Raw genomic sequence first — 6,621 nt, 5'->3', positions numbered from 1 at the left:
GTGAGTAAGCCGGATGGCTGTATTATTACCCCTCGTACAAACAATTCATATTTTTGGTCTTACTGGTTCTACCCGGCCACTTGTTTGCCTTCTCTGTCTCTCTCTCTCTCTGTCTGTCTGTCTCTCTCTCTGTCTGTCTGTCTCTCTCTCTGTCTCTCTGTCTCTGTCTCTCTCTCTATCTATCTATCTTTCTCTCTCTCTCTTTCTCTCTCTCTCTCTCTCTCTCTCTCTCTCTCTCTCTCTCTCTCTCTCTCTCTCTCTCTCTCTCTCTCTCTCTCTCTCTCTCTCTCTCATTTATTTGGTGAGCTTAATATTTTTGTCCATTAGGTATACACTAACTTTAATACTAACTAACTTACTATCAAATAAAGAACAGGATGAGCCAGGAACTAACTGTGTACTAGAGGTATGTATGGTCGATTGAAGTGATTTATGCATCAAAAATGCTGAGTGAACAGGTTTAAGATGCGAGTGAGTCTAGGAATGAATGATCGCTGATGGAGTGATGTTCTTGAGAGAGGCAGTTCCAGCATGAGGTTGTTGATAGCTGATGAGCGCCTTGTGTCACGAGTGCCAACTTGCTGGCTGTCCACGAAGTTGGGACAGGAGCGGAACTTCGAGAATATTGGCCTTATACGTAAAAAGTCCAACAACATCTCGCCGGTGTTGAAGGTACTCTGATGTTAAGACCAGTCCGACCGGACTTGGTCAGAACTAGAGATGACCCTTCTCGCCCGATTCTCCATCTTGTTTAAAATTTTAAATGAATGAAGGGGGGGGGGGAGACGGTCCAGGAGAGCCCAACATACTCAAGATGGGAACAAACATTTACTCAGCATAAGTTTTTTCCCCCAACTCCAGTTGTCAAGAAGATATGCACAGTAGGAGCTTAACGTTTCCTGGCTGTCATGCTCGCTAAGTTAAACACGTCGCTTTTTTTGAAGTGGTCATTAGAGTGAAACTTCATTCCCACTATCTCAACTTTATCACTCAGTGGGAGACCTTTCTTGGTAGTTGTTCTGTTTACACTTGTGTAAAGATACGGTCTAGTCATCTAGCTTCAGGAATGAGGTGTAACTGATCAATGAAATAGACTCTCTCTCTCTATCTCTCTCTCTCTCTCTCTCTCTCTCTCTCTCTCTCTCTCTCTCTCTCTCTCTCTCTCTCTCTCTCTCTCTCTCTCTCTCTCTCTCTCTCTCTCTCACGTACACTTCCCACCTTTTACATGTTTACCCAAGGCTCCATGCCAGACAAGACCCTTCGGCCCTAGAATCTCTCGTGTCTAAAATATCAACTTTATGCTAAAGGTCCACCTCCAGCTGCTTGTCTCCACCTCCCCAGGCAGGATCAGTCTACCATCTCCCCCAGACAAGATCAGTCTACCACCTCCCCAGACAAGATCAATCTACCACCTCCCTAGACAAGATCAGTCTACCACCACCCCAGACAAGATCAATCTACCACCTCCCTAGACAAGATCAGTCTACCACCTCCCCAGACAAGATCAGTCTACCACCTCCCCAGAAAAGATCTACCTACCACCTCCCCTGACAAGATCAGTCTACCACCTCCCCCAGACAAAATCAGTCTACCACCTCCCCTGACAAGATCAGTCTACCACCTCCCCAGACAAGATCAGTCTACCACCTCCCCCAGACAAGATCAGTCTACCACCTCCCCCAGACAAGATCAGTCTACCACCTCCCCCAGACAAGATCAGTCTACCACCTCCCCCAGACAAGATCAATCTACCACCTCCCTAGACAAGATCAGTCTACCACCACCCCAGACAAGATCAGTCTACCACCTCCCCAGACAAGATCAGTCTACCACCTCCCCAGACAAGATTAGTCTACCACCTCCCCCAGACAAGATCAATCTACCACCTCCCCAGACAAGATCAGTCTACCACCTCCCCTGACAAGATTAGTCTACCACCTCCCCAGACAAGATCAAGCTACCACCTCCCCCAGACAAGATTAATCTACCACCTCCCCAGACAAGATCAGTCTACCACCTCCCCTGACAAGATCAGTCTACCACCTCCCCCAGACAAAATCAGTCTACCACCTCCCCTGACAAAATCAGTCTACCACCTCCCCAGACAAGATCAGTCTACCACCTCCCCAGACAAGATCAGTCTACCACCTCCCCAGACAAGATCAGTCGACCACCTCCCCAGACAAGATCAGTCTACCACCTCCCCCAGACAAGATTAATCTACCACCTCCCCAGACAAGATCAATCTACCACCTCCCCCAGACAAGATTAATCTACCACCTCCCCCAGACAAGATTAATCTACCACCTCCCCAGACAAGATCAGTCTACCACTTCCCCAGACAAGATTAGTCTACCATCTCCCCCAGACAAGATCAGTCTACCACCACCCCAGACAAGATCAGTCTACCACCTCCCCCAGACAAGATCAGTCTACCACCTCCCCAGACAAGATCAATCTACCACCTCCCCAGACAAGATCAATCTACCACCTCCCCCAGACAAGATTAATCTACCACCTCCCCCAGACAAGATTAATCTACCACCTCCCCAGACAAGATCAGTCTACCACTTCCCCAGACAAGATTAGTCTACCACCTCCCCCAGACAAGATCAGTCTACCACCTCCCCCAGACAAGATCAGTCTACCACCTCCCCCAGACAAGATCAGTCTACCACCTCCCCCAGACAAGATCAGTCTACCACCTCCCCAGACAAGATTAATCTACCACCTCCCCAGACAAGATCAGTCTACCACCTCCCCAGACAAGATCAGTCTACCACCTCCCCAGACAAGATCAGTCTACCACCTCCCCAGACAAGATCAGTCTACCACCTCCCCAGACAAGATTAGTCTACCACCTCCCCCAGACAAGATCAATCTACCACCTCCCCAGACAAGATCAGTCTACCACCTCCCCTGACAAGATTAGTCTACCACCTCCCCAGACAAGATCAAGCTACCACCTCCCCCAGACAAGATTAATCTACCACCTCCCCAGACAAGATCAGTCTACCACCTCCCCTGACAAGATCAGTCTACCACCTCCCCCAGACAAAATCAGTCTACCACCTCCCCTGACAAAATCAGTCTACCACCTCCCCAGACAAGATCAGTCTACCACCTCCCCAGACAAGATCAGTCTACCACCTCCCCAGACAAGATCAGTCGACCACCTCCCCAGACAAGATCAGTCTACCACCTCCCCCAGACAAGATTAATCTACCACCTCCCCAGACAAGATCAATCTACCACCTCCCCCAGACAAGATTAATCTACCACCTCCCCCAGACAAGATTAATCTACCACCTCCCCAGACAAGATCAGTCTACCACTTCCCCAGACAAGATTAGTCTACCATCTCCCCCAGACAAGATCAGTCTACCACCACCCCAGACAAGATCAGTCTACCACCTCCCCCAGACAAGATCAGTCTACCACCTCCCCAGACAAGATCAATCTACCACCTCCCCAGACAAGATCAATCTACCACCTCCCCCAGACAAGATTAATCTACCACCTCCCCCAGACAAGATTAATCTACCACCTCCCCAGACAAGATCAGTCTACCACTTCCCCAGACAAGATTAGTCTACCACCTCCCCCAGACAAGATCAGTCTACCACCTCCCCCAGACAAGATCAGTCTACCACCTCCCCCAGACAAGATCAGTCTACCACCTCCCCCAGACAAGATCAGTCTACCACCTCCCCAGACAAGATTAATCTACCACCTCCCCAGACAAGATCAGTCTACCACCTCCCCAGACAAGATCAGTCTACCACCTCCCCAGACAAGATCAGTCTACCACCTCCCCAGACAAGATCAATCTACCACCTCCCGCTCTGGCGTTTGGGCCTATTTTCTTAACACCAGCAAGTTAGCAGCGAATCAAAACTCTTAACACAAACAACAAAGAAACAGAGACAAACAAGAACAACAGTGAAAAATCACAACAAACAACTTGGGCGCTCAATTGACCCCAAGCGACAACAGGAGCAGCAGCTGGGACAATGTGAAAACAGCAGAAAGAAAAACAGCTACAGCAGCCAGTAAGAGAAGCCAGCGGTCACAACATCACGGGCAGCTGTACACAGCAGCAGCAGCAGCAGCAGCAATAATAACAACAGTTTCAACAACAGTCACAACTACGTTCTCCATCATTGTTCTGGGAGAGCAGGTTTGGTGGGTCTTGGAACAGTCGCTCATTAGTAAAGCCCTTGTTTACTAGCAGGTAAAGCGTGTGTGTGTGTGTGTGTGTGTGTGTGTGTGTGTGTGTGTGTGTGTGTGTGTGTGTGTGTGTGTGTGTGTGTGTGTGTGTGTGTGTCTGGCTCTTTGGTCCCGCCTCTCAACCGACTATTAACTGGTGTACATATTCCTGAGTCTACTGGGCTCTATCATATCTACATTTGAAAATATCTATCATCTAATCTATTGAAACTGGGCTCTATCATATCTACATGTATGGAGTCAGCCTCCACCACATCACTGCCTAAGACATTCCACCTGTTAACTACTCTGACACTGAAAAAGTTCTTTCTAACGTCCGCGTGGCTCATTTGGGTACTTAGTTTCCACCTGTGTCCACCCTTGTTAAAAAGTTTATCTTTATCTATCCTGTCAATTCTTCTGTGAATTTTGTAGGTAGTGATCATGTCTTCTCTTACTCTTCTGTCTTCCAGTGTCGTGAGGTGCATCTCACGCAGCCTTTCCTCGTAACTCATGCCTCTTAGTTCTGGGACTAGCCTAGTGACATACCTCTGAACTTTTTCCAGCTTCGCCTTATGCTTGACAAGGTACGGGCTCCATGCTGGGGCCGCATACTCCAGGATTGGTCTTACATATGCTGTGTACAAGGTTTTGAATGATTCCTTACACAGGTTCCAGAAGGCAGTTCTGATGTTATCGAGCCTCGCATACGCCGCCGATGTTATTCTTTTAATGTTGGCTTCAGTAGACAGGGTTGGTGTGATATCAACTTCTAGATCCTCCTCTCTGTCCGTTTCATGAAGGACTTCATCTCCCATTCTATATCCTGTGTATGCCTCCTGTTTCTACTGCCTAGTTTCATTACCTTACATTTACTCGGGTTGAAGTTTAGTAGCCTTTGTTGGACCATTCATGCAGTCTGTCTAGGTCGTCTTGAAGTCTCATACTGTAGTCCTCCGTCTTAATCCTCCTCATAATTTTTGCATCATCAGCAAACAATGAGAGGAATGATTCTATACCATCTGGACGATTATTTACATATTTAAGAAACAGTATGGGTCCAAGGACTGACCCCTACGGGACACCACTGGTGACGTCTCGCCAATCTGATACCTCACCCCGCACAGTGACTCGCTGCCTTCTGTTACTTAGGTACTCCCTTATCCAATGGAGTACCTTCCCTTTCACTCCTGCCTGCACCTCCAGCTTTCGCACTAGTCTCTGGTGTGGTACTGTGTCAAAGGCTTTCTGGCAATCCAAAAACATGCAATCTGCCCACCCCTCTCTTTCTTGTCTGATTCTTGTTGCTCGATCGTAGAATTCAATTAATCCTGTGAGGCATGACTTGCCATCCTTCAAACCATGATAGTGTTGTAACACAAAGTTCCTTCGCTACAGGTGTGTGTGTGCGTGTGTGTGTGTGTGTGTGTGTGTGTGTGTGTGTGTGGGGGGGGGGGGTGTATGTGTGTGTTCTCACCTAATTGTGCTTGCGGGGGTTGAGCTCTGGCTGTTTGGTCCCGCCTCTCAACCGTCAATCAACAGGTGTACAGGTTCCTGAGCCTATTGGGCTCTATGATATCTACACTTGAAACTGTGTATGGAGTCAGCCTCCACCACATTACTTCCTAATGTATTCTTCCTAATATATATATATATATATATATATTTTTTTTTTGTATCAACCCATGTATATCTTGTAACCATCAAATGCATAATAAAGCACAAAAAATATTCAAGGAAGGGGGTGGTAGGAGAAAAGCACACAGAAACTGTATTGGAGGGGATCTAAACATTCCCTCTAATGCGTTATGCGTGGTTTCCTCCGAGGCTATGGGTCCCCCTTCTTCCAGCTAGAGGTGGTACTCCCTATATATATATATATATATATATATATATATATATATATATATATATATATATATATATATAAATTTTCGAAGGGAGGTCCTAAACATTTTGTTTAAAGGGGGATATAAGACAACGTTTAGTCCCAGGACGGTAGAGGCTCAGGTATGATTAATGCTCTCACGCTTGTAATGGCTTTTTTCTTTCCCAGGATGGTCTTGGCACTAATGGCCAGCGTTAATAATTATCCCCTCATCAGTAACCTGTGGAGGTCCTTGGCCTTGTGTTCACCTAGTTGTGTTCACCTAGTTGTGCTTGCGGGGGTTGAGCTCTGCTCTTTCGGCCCGCCTCTCTACTGTCAATCAATCAACTGTTACTAACTACTAACTTTTTTTTCCCACATACACACACACACACACACACATAGGAAGCAGCCCGTAACAGCTGTCGAACTCCTAACTCTCAGGTACCTATTTACTGCTAGGTAACAGGGGTATCAGTATGAAAGAAACTCTGGCCATTGTGTCTCGCCAGCGCCGGGAATCGAACCAGGGCCACAGGATTACG

Source organism: Procambarus clarkii, chromosome 30, assembly GCF_040958095.1.
Source record: "Procambarus clarkii isolate CNS0578487 chromosome 30, FALCON_Pclarkii_2.0, whole genome shotgun sequence".
In the NCBI taxonomy this organism is placed as follows: Eukaryota; Metazoa; Arthropoda; class Malacostraca; order Decapoda; family Cambaridae; genus Procambarus; species Procambarus clarkii.
This window is presented reverse-complemented; position numbering follows the sequence as displayed.